The 12,663-nt window shown below is 39.6% G+C and overlaps 1 long non-coding RNA gene across 1 annotated transcript; it reads left to right on the forward strand.

The window, feature by feature from the left end:
* The first annotated feature begins 6,410 nt into the window (after window positions 1-6,410).
* LOC128380430 (uncharacterized) lies at window positions 6,411-9,300 on the forward strand. Its single transcript, XR_008323488.1, has 2 exons — window positions 6,411-6,567; window positions 7,371-9,300. It is a non-coding gene; the product is annotated as an uncharacterized LOC128380430 (long non-coding RNA).
* Window positions 9,301-12,663: the final 3,363 nt, after the last annotated feature.

Raw genomic sequence — 12,663 nt, forward strand, 5'->3', positions numbered from 1 at the left:
TAAATTAACTCTGTTGTGTGATGTGTCATTCGAAAATGTGTAAAGGCTATTGTCTCTCCACAAAGAATCATACAAACTGAAATAAGGGCCGACACTTTCGAACTGTCTGTCCTCAAAGGAATTTGTGGTGTTGCACTTGGCTGCATGCATACAAAATGATTTAAGTGTGTGAAGAATGGGAAAAGAGAGGATCCTTCCAGCAGAGACTCCTGCCGACTTTCTTACCTGGCCAATCTCTGCGGGCGGTGGGCATGCATGTTCGTGTGTCAAGTTTGGAAAAATACAAAAATTGTCAAGGTGTCGGGGGGATGGGGGGGGGGGGGGGGTTCAGATGCTGTTAGATGATGTGGCAAGCACATTGTTTGAATCATTCAGATGCTAAGGTTTTTATGCATGTAGAAGACAAGTTGATATATATATGTAATAGCAGAAATGCCCAGCCATTATTATATTTATATATAATTGTGTATCTAGTGTAACCCAATATAACGACTCCTCTATGAATTCTAACTCTCCCATCTTTGTGTAGACTATGTCAGAGAAGTGTTAAATCAACTTTATGATGTTTTTGTTGTGCTGAACTATGACATAACAGTCTCAGCGCTATTGTTTCCACTCCCTGTAAGTGCACCAACCGTATCAGGAGCAGGACTTAACCTCAGACTGAGACCTACTTTCACTACATCACAGGATGCACTCAGGAAGGGAGGAACAGGCTGGAGCTTGAGCCCGGCTGGAGAGGAGTAGGCAGGCATAATGTCGGTCACAGGCGATGACCTCATTACATCGTTCCTTCAACCTGTAGTTATGCAACACCCCCAGCACCACCCGTGTTGGCGAGGGCTGGGAAGGAAGCGCTGAGGACAGACAGATCCCCCCTCTCCCTCTTGGGGGGGCCGGGTGGAGAGACAGGCCAGAGCTCAGATCTGATTTCGCAGGAAGGAAAGGAGAAGGGAGGGGAACGTTGGATAAGAGCACTGCTGTTGCTTTATTTTATCCTCTCTCCCTCCTAACTGTGACCCAGGCCTGTGTTATGAATGCCATAGAGGTGGAGTTATTACACACACAAAGCTGAGCTAGGTCTAATCTTGTTACTATTCTGTTCAGTAACAATGCAGGGCTCCTTAACAGGGGCCATGATTCAGATAACGTTAGTTTAAGAGCAACAAAATGAAAAGTTATGTAATGTCTTGAGCGGCTGCTGCCACTTCAGATTGATTTACATGTTTTACTATGACATTTGATCTTTCCTAGATTTCTTTCACCGCACTTAGTCCCATCTATTCTCTTTCTTTGCTGTCATTTACTGAGCTTATTCCTCACTGACTAGCAGGTGATTTGGTAGGGCATATCTGTTTGTCTGCCAAGAGGGGCCTCAGTCTACTTATAAAGGACAATTACTACAAGAGGAAGCTCCCGTCAATTAGAGACATATATACACAAGGGCCCACCCGTGATCAAGTGTACACAAATACAAGCACAAGTGCCCTCATACATGCTGGGTTTATTTTTATCAGTGTGCAGACGTGTGTACACCCATTGATGCTTACAAACGCACCTCAAACAACGTCCATGCCCTCTTTAAGTCTCCACTCCCCTCCCTCATTCTTCTGGCATGACGGGGCACTTCATCACCAGACGGCACACAATCTCTCCACCCACCAGAAGACGTGGAGCCCTTTGCCAGAGACTTGACACGGAGCTGGCAAAGGAAGTAAACCCACACCCCTCTGGCTCTGGATCAACCACTGTAGACCTAACTACCTGTCTGCTTCGCCTGTCAGGGTAACAGTCTGTCACTGTCAGCACGTGTGGGTAGTGTGTTGAAATCTCTTTAATGTTCCCCTCCACTCAAAAGTGTGTTTTACTTATTGTTACTTCACTTGAATGATTGATCTTCAGTGTACAGAATGACGCAGTTGCAAAGATTGACACTAGACGGCTGTTTTCTGCTAAAGATGGAAAGTTTCTCTGAGCTCACCTTAAATTCAAGTTTGAGGCGTGTATCTATGAGCATAATTTGTGACATCACAACTAGTTCAGAATCAATCGTGGTCCAGTATGCAAGTTACACAAGTGTGATGGGGAAATTTGAAAAATCTAGTTTTTAATGACAGAGAAAGAATAGTCATTTCAGTTGTTGTGGTTGTTAAGGAGAGGGCTCACATTTTAATGTTGGGTGACCGATATGTGGCACTATCTACTGAACCTGTACAGTATATACCAGGGGTTTAACAATTTGAAGGGAGGCTCAGTGAATAAAAGTGAAACAATATTATATCAGTTATCAAAAGAAGATTACATAGAATAGCCTGAACCTGTGCGAGTTAAAGAGATACAATCGTTTGTAACTGTTTGTCGGAATTTAACTGTTTTTACCCATTTTCTTAGAGTCAGAAACCAAAAAAATGCCTTAGGACAGACTTTTTATGTATTTGGTGTAGTCCGACGTTAAGTCAAACAGGGATATCAGGCTATCTTGGCTCAATTGTCGAATATTTATTGGATAAAATAATATAATCATGATTTCATGTAGGCATCCAGGAATTGAGAGAAACTAAGTAGGTAAACTAGGGGGTGAAAACCTCTGGCATACAAAATATCCAAATTGACGAATTACATTTGATATCATAACGTTGTGTATCTCTTGAAAAGCTTAAACTTAAATTTTAGTATTCAACCAGAAGCACAGTCGACGTGTTTTAAACTTCATAGTCCTTGTTATTTGGTTTAATACGGAAATAAAACATGGCAAAAATATCATGCAAGTAACACACTAAATATAAATAAGCACAACTAGTATGCTTTCTATCCTGTATAGTTTAATCTTAATCAGATATCAGTCACAGACAACTTGTTCTAAATATGAACTAATGGGATGGAGGAGCTGGGGCAGCTGTGGCTCAGACTGTAGAGCAAGTCATAAGGTCGGTGATTCAATCCCTGACTCGTACAGTCTGCATGTCAAAGTGTTCTTGGGCAAGATACTGAACCCCAAATTGCTCCCTATGTCTGTGCCAGTGGTGTGGGAGTGTGTGTTAATGTGTGCTAGATTTGATCCTGAAGAGCAGGTTGGCACCTTGCATGGCAGCCTCTGCAGTCCAGTCTGAGGTTGTTTAATCTACAGTGAAACTACAGAGCAAATAATACATAGAAAATTAAACAAAACAGCATATTAATTACTTCTCTAAACTTTTCTCTACAGTATAAAAGACTCTGGCATTATTAGCCATTTTGGTTGATGATTGTGGGGCAGATTGTTGTCTTACGAGAGGCCTGTCGAAAATCTTCCATACAGTAGGTTTTCAACTAGGTGGAGAGCATACAATACAATATAAAGGTCAATCTTCAAGTATCTGGGCAGTTTCATTTTGACTATACTTCAGCAATTTAGATTTGAAATGAAACCACTACTAAGTCTACAGTGCTAGCTATCAGCCATAATTCGAGGGCTTTTATGCTCATGTCAGGCATATCAAGCAGAAATTGGAGCCTTTATCTTATACAACCAAGGGTTTACAAATATTTCTAAAAAGTTCCCTCCTTATAGATATGAACACCCAAAACACACAAAACACCCTCAACACTGAAATTCAGCAATTTTGCCTCATAGTCATTGTTTCATTTAAAAAAAAAGTGCTGGAGTAAAGAAACTATGAAAATCATATCACTGTCCAAATACTTACAGACTGCACTGTATCAGTATGTGTATCAGTTACATATCAGTTTCACTCTTAGCCAATACTATACAGCTCTCATTACCAAATAAATTCATGAACATTTCATACTGCGGAGACAAACACTGAAGAGCTTTATCAAGATTTTGTCATATAATTGTTTATCATTCCACTGTTCAGTGTTGCTCAAGCGGTCCATGCAAATACTGGGAGAGATATTTTTCTTTTTTCATCTTTGACGCTCAGCTGCTAAAGCTGGGCTTATAAAAGTAAATTACATGTCTATAAAGTAACCTCCTGGGTTTGTGGGACCATATTTGAAGTTGCGTCATAGCAGCAAAACAAACCCTAAATTATGTAACACACAGTCATGGTGCTCTCCACTCAACAGCTGTAAGTATTAATATATAAATTATATTTATACCTTTCAAAAATCTCACTCAGTGGTTTGTGGTTCGCTCTTTTTATTTGCTTGTTTGTTTTTTTTAACTATTTGATGAAAGTCCCACATTTCTGTAACACACATGTGGACATACACATATGTTCTGGAGTGTGTGGGAACAGGGTTCTTTTTATGGTGCTGTGCTTGCTTATTATACTACATATCACAACCTCTTGACTTTATACTGCATTGTTAATTTTTCAAATAACTTCAGTACAAAGTTAAAAGGTTAGGGTTAGGGTTAGGGTTAGGTTATGTTGCACAACAAACTAGCAAAGTTCTGTAAACAGAACCACATTCCTATGTATGTGCAGTGTTGTCTGCCTTAATGGCCGTCCACACTGAGAACAATAACTATAGCTATAACTATAACAACAACGATGTCAGTGTGCATCCTGTAAACAGCTGTGTCTGCGCTCCAGTTGTGTCTGCAGCTAATTATTGATGACCCGTTACTGCTATCCATTGTATGGAGAAATAAAAAGAAAACCAGAAGAGTTCAGAGGTGGGTGCTGATTCAGTGTGTTGATCAGGGGTATTTCAGACACTAGTTGCTGTGATGTTTTAGTATTAACAGACCAAACTGACCCACAGTGTATGATGATGAAGCGCAATGTGAAACATGCAGAGTATGAGCACCGATCAGCTTATTAAGATCCGCTTACTTTGTTGTTTTTTTACATTATGATAGAGAACAAAGTTCCAGCATCTTTGTAATAATAAGGGTCTATCTAAAAAATATCACCTCTGGGTGTCATTGCGCTCCAATTTACAGCATGTCAGTCTGTGGTGAGAGTGGAGCAAAGCCGCATTAAAATAAATAAATCCATCAGTCAGCGGAAGGAATTTCTATTGGCTGTCAGCGTTTTATCGTTCATCACAGTCTTATAGTTGTGGTGTGGACTCCACCATCCACTTGAATTAGAATGATATTTAAAACTATATATTTATAGTTATCGTTATAGTTATCATTCTCAGTGTGGATGGCCCTTTACACAGAACTACTCTCTGGAGAGTGAAAACGTGATCATTTTTATTAGTCCTTGGAGCAGTTGAACAATGTGACTCACGGATGTGTTTTCAATCAATTTTGACAACAATGGAGGTTTACGGTACCAAGGAATACAATATATCAGGCTTTGGATACACACACAATACTTGTAAGTAAGTCAATTCATCATTGGTTTGCCTCTGCATGGGATTTGTTGACATAAGAAGAACACAGAAAATTGAGAACAGTTGGGTGCATTACAGTTTTGAACATTTCTTTTTTGAAAGGCAGAAATAAAGATCAGTTCAGTTCAATAAAAACAATACTTAAACAATATGTATGTCCAAAAACACTCAAAATAATGAAATTCATACAAACATTGAAGACAAAGAGAATTATTAAACTACAGCTTCCTCTCAGCTCTCCTTCACAAACAACATATTTGTGGTACTTAAACTTCAACCTGCAGTCTTTTCATGTAAAAAGATCCCTTCCGTGATGGCAGAAATGGACGGCATATGACGATATCAAATTTAGAACGGTTTTACCTGGAGTGCCTTGGTGGTGAGTGTTTAAGGTGCATGCCACATAAAGTTCAAGTCCAGCAAGGAACTTTTACTGAAGGTCATTCCCCTCTCTCTCTCCCTGTTTCCTGTCGGCCTCAATACCAGCTACTATTAAAAAGTTTCAGTTTCAGCTCTGTGCCATTATAGTTCAGATTTGTCTGTACGTCTGGTAAACATCATTACATCTAAACATCACATGGACAAACTGGTGTCACCACCTGCTTATCTCAAAATATTCTAAAGAAATCACATCAATCATTTCTGCCACGCTGTAAAACTGCATACAGCATGTGAATGATACAAACATATCTACACACACCCACACACATACACGCACACAGGTATCTATACTTTGAAATATACAAATATACAGGTGAGGTTGTGGTCTGTGACTGATCACCATGGTTACATCCCACACCTGAATACCTGTGTCTCTCATTCTTAGCCTGGCCTACGTCTTTCACCCACACATGACTCATCAAGACCTGTTATCTGATCAAGACTCATTGTCCTTTCCTCTATTTTGACAAAAACATCTGCCTGGTTGCCTGCTGTTACTATTTCTACAGATCCAACCCATTCATTCCTATAATACTTTTACTTCATATGCAGGTCAGCACCATATATTTTAACTTTGTGCCTCTGTCATTGTTTTGACATCAAATTATGTGCAGTCACAACTGCTGATATGCTCTTATCGCTTATGGACTGCGTGGGAGGTTTGTGAAGCAATATACTGCCACAATGAGGCCAACCAAAGTCCAAGAAATTAACACCGGTTTTACCTCACTCACAGGACAAGAACATAAAATACAAGCTTTAAGGAAAACCCATGGCATCTGGCGCCCGTGAGGGGAGACTACAGGAGATTAGATTAACATGCTATCACAGGTGCGTGCTGCTCTCGATTTCCTTTTGCGATGAATCGCTGACTACAGATTGTTCAAAGGTTTCCAGTGACCTGCTTACCTCACAGCAGGAGAGACACACTTTGAACTTACAGCATAATTAGCCTACTCTCAACTTCACAAATTTCTATGGATGCATATTTGATGTATTTTCAACTATTTTAGCAACCACAAGGCTACCAGAGGGATTTTGTACTTCTCTGTTTTCCTGTCAGTCCACCACTTTGGTCTAAATTAAAATATCTCAACAACTATTTCATGTAATTGATGGACATTTTGTGCCTATATTCAAGGTTTTCAGAGTAGGAATCCTAATAGTTTTGGTTATCCTGACTTTTCAAAGTTTACACTTAACCACTGCTTGATGGATTGGCACAGAATTTATTTTTCCATCACCCAGTCAAATTTTTTTTTTGTCCAATACTTTAGTTTATGACTAATACTTGGCAATAGGGCTGAGTGGTGGTGCCGTATCCAGCCCTCTTAGTACTTAGTACATGACTGTGAGTCTTCTCATAGCATCAGCATGTTTGCATTATTACTTTGAGCATATTAGCATGCTGATGTTAGCATTTAGCTCAAACTACTGCTGTGCACAGAGTCGCAAGAATGCCTGTTTATTTGAAAGTCTTGTTTCTACATCTTCATAGTCTCGTTTACCATTTCCACCTCTACACCACTGATGTCTACTCCTTACTTCCTGTTTTCTTCTTCCTTCTTGTTTTCCTCTTGCTCATCCACCTCCTCCTCCCGCTCCTTCTCTTCCTCAATCTTTTCCCCCTACAGTACAAACGTAATAGAGTGTGTCCATCCAAAACTCTGACTGACTGCAGAAAACCCCAGAGGACACTGCATACTTTCACCCTGCCCTAACATGTGCACACACACACACACACACACACACACATACACATACACAATTACACATAACCCCTCTCAGCTGCTTGTACAATCACCACACCCGTCTGACATGACATCAGCCTGTGATGTCATCATGGGACCAATGCTGGCATGCTGTCCAGTGCAACTTCATCATCAGCATCATCATCCCTTGGCAGTGGTGGATGAGCCTGGGATGGGAGGCAGCTGGATTGTAACAATTCCTTCACCCTTTGCACATGTCACTCTGTGTATGTGTATGTGTGTGTGTGTGTGTGTGTGTGTGTGTGTGTGTGTGTGTGTGTGTGTGTGTATGTATGCAGAGGGAGCAAAGGGGAGGCTAAAAGACGCAATTGCTCTAATTCAAACAATCTGAGCCAGATGCAGCTTGGCTTTCTTTGGCCACTTCGTCTTGTTTATAATGTACTCTGTGGACAGAGACACATCGTGTTTGTCAATATTTCAACCACAAGGTAAATATTAGAGTGACAGTGCTTATTAAAGAGGAAAAGGAAAGGAGGAATGTGATGGAGGGGGCAAACAGAAATAAGTGGAGAGGGGAGAAAAGATTCAAGACTCAGAGAGTCAATAGTCAGAGGAAGGGAACAAGATGGCATGATGGGACTGGACAGGACAGGATGGGATGGGATGACAGGCAAAGGCGAAGCATGACAGGATGGGATGGGACTGGACAGGGAATTGTAAGGTGGGGCTGCACAAGGTGGGGCAGGACAGGAAAAGTGGTGCAAAAATATGATGACAGGGCAGAAAGCAGATTGGATAGGTGCATTTTGGAAGAGAATGGTTAGTGGAAAGGAAAAATACAGGGAAATAATATGAGGACAAAAAGATGAAATTATAAAATGAGTCAATTTGAGGATGTTTGCCTTCAACTTTTTCTATGATAAATGTTATTTTCACAATGGAGAGCAGTGCATTATCACAATTATGAAGATGGGATTGCCAAGAAGAGGCAACATAGCAAAAAAAAGTTTGTCTATTTCTCAGTACTTTTATACTTCACCACCCTGTACGTGGCACACTGGCCCAAACTCATTGATGAAGATGTAAATCTTTAAAAATTGGTCTTGAATATATACGTTCATATTTTTAAAAAGGTTATCTAAATAATCTAAAACAGCTTGGCGATGTAGTTTCCTGAAAACTTTACTCAAACCACAGTAAATAGTGGGTTTGTTAGGGACTTTTAGCTGTGGACTTGATGTGCTGGTGAGGTTTTAACATTCAGTAAATCACTCTGATGAAAGCCCAGCACTGAAACGCGTTGGTAAAATAAAGAAGATTCTTCCACGAGTCAGTTGCCAAGTTCTTGTTTTTTTTCTCACACTAGTGAGTTTTTTAAGACAGCAGGACAGTGTGTGAGGGATTAACTCAAAAATAAACCACAGCACAGTGCTTGAGAGAGTTTTAATAAAGACACATGTCACCCAGTGCAATGCTGTGACTTATTGATGTAGTTTTTGAACAACAATGAAGCTCTATGGCACAGAGGTATATGTTATTTAAGGTTTTATTGTACTTTTTTCATGGGATTTGTTGACATCAAGTAAAATTATACTGTACAGTAGAATATCACCAAACTGATCCGTTAGAGAGAATTTCATCAGGCTCCATTTTATTGATGTGTTTAAATGGTTTTAGCTGCTGCACTTTATGTCATCTTATCCAATGTATTTACGATATTTACTTCCCTTTTATTGCCTCTGTTATACTGATATGGTTATATTGATTCCCTGATTGCTTCCTGTGTGAATTTATCATCAGTGTTTATGTTGTTTTTCTAGCTTTGTCATTAAATATTTGCATTCGACCTACAGTAAGTATACAAGGTCTTTTTTTTTACCCATGTTGGATCTTCCACCACCTAAGTGTTTTATTGTGAGGGCAGTGATCTCCATTCTTGAGAGCAGTGCATATATAAAATCATGTATTGTTGTCATTCACTAACGAGGATTTGGACCAGTTGTACTTCAGTCGTTCACTGCATCTTCCATAAAGATAAGACTGATTAACTCTGTCAGAAAATTTCAACCCAATGCTGCCTTGATGACAGCTAACTATGACTGTGTTTCACTACGAGTCTTTTTCCCTGCAAATCGTTCTGGCTCATCCAAACCAACTGTTTATGAAACCTTATCATGAGAAGCCGCAGCACTCCGGCGCCTCTGCAGTGAGCGCATCCTGGAAACAACCACAGTGTTACAACACACCTGGAGCCCATCCCAGAGACAGACAGATAGACAGACAGAGACGGATGGATGAACCCACAAACTCATTGCCTGTGACAGCATCCCAGCTCTCATGGCAGCCCCTTCCATTTTTTTACCAATTGACTTATTTATTTTTTTGTCTTCATTCAGAGCAGCCCGTGCAAATTTGGGAGACGCTCTCTCTATCTCACTGGCTGTCAGGCATTATCATGCTGCCATTCTGTATAGATCACCTCCAGATGTTGTCATGTATAGTTCACATTCAGTAAAGTAAATTCATCTAGGCACATAAAATGAGAAATAAACTTTTACTGTACTTGTTTTATGCTGTTGAGCTGTTTTATGACCATTTTCTAAGATTACCTGGCCCGACAGAGTCTTACACAAGTAGTTACATGTAAAGTTGCATATATTACAGTACTATCGAAACAGCCTTCACAGCACCAAGCCCAGAGCCAATGGCCTTTAACCCACTTAAGGGTGTAGAGGACAAAAGTATGTAAATCTGATGCAAATCTGATGATCTCAAATATGCAGTTTCTCCTGGAGAACCCTGTGGCTGCAAAAGGGAAAATACTGCATATACCAGTTCAGAGTTGGACAGCAGAAATCGTCAGTGATGAATGTTTTACATTAGGGTAATAAAGAGGACTGGAAGAATCCACATTAGATCAATAGCACAGGGCAGCTTGCCAAACCATGTCATTAACCGCATATTAATTTTGGCAGCGGCCGCCGAGCCACATTCTGTTGGAGGTGGTTTCTAGAGGAGTGTTTACCAAAACAAGACTTCCAGCTCTGCTTTAGCGGTTTCACAAAGCTATCCAGTGACGTAGGAAACCTCGGCATATTACTGACTTTATGTACGCATGTAGAAATGTGAGGTCATGTCAGTCTTGTAAGTGTACTTTCTCACCAGAATGTGAAATGTTGTGGACTGATTCCCAAAGAAAATTACAGCCTGGTCCTGCAATGGATCAAAAGCACAACTGTTATAAGATATCATTACAAGGAACTAAGAGTGTAAAAACCAAGTTGTTGACTGACAAACCTTAAACACAGTGTCAGTCCAACAACTGAAATTGCACTTAAAGTCCAGCTCTTTACTGGAGAAGTACAGTAAAACAAAATATATCTTTTATTTGGATTGTCAGCTTAAGATTCACCAGCAGCTTAAATGCAGTTGAGCACCTTATGGACTCTTTAACATCAGCAGCGTATATCAACCATACAATCTCCACTTTCCTCTACAACTGATATCTCATTCTTCTCACTCCAAATATAAGACATGTGTCAAAATGTTCCTCCCCTAATTGACCCCTAATCACATTTGCTGAACACACAGACGTCTGGGGGGTCTGTCAGACTTCTCCCTCTTGAGGGTGTCATGTTTGCTCAGCCCTCGCTGTCTGATGAAACCTCAGTCTCAAAAGTGCATCATACTGTCCATATATATTTTTCATAGCAGAATTCAAGAATAGAAAAAGGAAATGTTCTGCTGCTTTGCTATCTTCCTTCTTAATATTTACAAAGCATTTCATATAAAATGTATACAGTGAGAGAACACTATACTTTAAGTGATGGATTGGGGATCAGTAAAGTAAAGAAAAATACTTGCGGCGTAAATGTGAAAAGGAACTTTTATTGGGTCCTTGCAACTAGAGCCATAAGCTAAAGATGGTGAAGGTGAGAGTTCATGCTGATACTTATTATTGGCTGATTAAGATGTATGATGACCCTTGACCTCTCCAAAATCTAAACCACGTGTGGCCAAAAGACAGCAATAATAAAACTCTGATGATCTTTCGTACAACCCTCTAGTTATATGAAGCCTAAGGTTAAAGTTGTATGAAAATCCGTCTTTGTTTCTTTTTTTCTCTTCCTTCTTTTTGACGCAATCTTGCACTATTTATGTCTCCAAGCTCATAGAAGCTTGGAACTCATGAAATTTCCTATCTAGGTGTGAAATATCATTATAAACAGACCATAAACCAATATCAAAGCATGCAGATAAAATACTTAGTGTAAAAATATTGTATTTAAATTGCACAATATATGAATAATGGAAGGAACACATTTTAAGATTTTGGCAAGTCCACAATGTGAACCCAGTTAAATTTCACGTAATTGTTTCAAGTTAATTGATTCCAGTTGGATCTAAAGTGTTTAAACACTAAAAGGCTATAAGTTAATCGGATTTTTATTAAGTTTCTGGTCAAGACTGTTAATCTAAATGATAAGTAGCCATGTGGATTTAAACTGGCTTTTTAAACTCTACACAAAGTACAACAGACTGTTAAAAACAATTAAGGAGTATGAGTTAAAGCCACATTATCCTATTATTGTGTTCATATTTTAGCAGGCAAACTGAATCATTGGCTTCAACCTTCACCTCTGCTGCATCTCTGACATCAGCACTCAGTAAACCATTGAGAAGAATTTGGCAGCTCATATCTGGCTCTAATTAAGAACTCTGTCGGTACTTTTTGGGACAGTGAGACACAGAGAAAAGTTGGGAAAAGGAAGGTTTCATTCATGACAGGAGTATGAAAACTTTTAAAATGCAAATATATTCACTTTCATGAAAAGTGACAGAGGTATTTTTCCCACCACATGAGGATTATGTGAAGGAAACAGCCGGTGGTTTTCACGCTGAACTAACGTGGTGGAAAGTGAGGATGTTGTGGTCGGGTCGATGGATGGGTGGATGTGGCCTTAAACTCTCATGACCTGGGTTTAAATCCCAACTCAGACTGAGGAGTTTTCTGTTGCGAGTGAAGTCTCAGTTCTTTAGGAAACACGTTTGTTATTTCACCATCACCAGAATCTTATCTCAACTTTAACCTGAGGTTTAATTTCTCTACTAATCTAAACCAGATTGTTTTTATGTGCTGAACTATAATCCTTTTCTTAGCCGTAACTCTATCTAATTTTTTTCTGCGGGGAAGTAATCTTCACATAATTTATCT

This window comes from Scomber japonicus, chromosome 19, assembly GCF_027409825.1.
Source record: "Scomber japonicus isolate fScoJap1 chromosome 19, fScoJap1.pri, whole genome shotgun sequence".
NCBI classification, from domain to species: domain Eukaryota; kingdom Metazoa; phylum Chordata; class Actinopteri; order Scombriformes; family Scombridae; genus Scomber; species Scomber japonicus.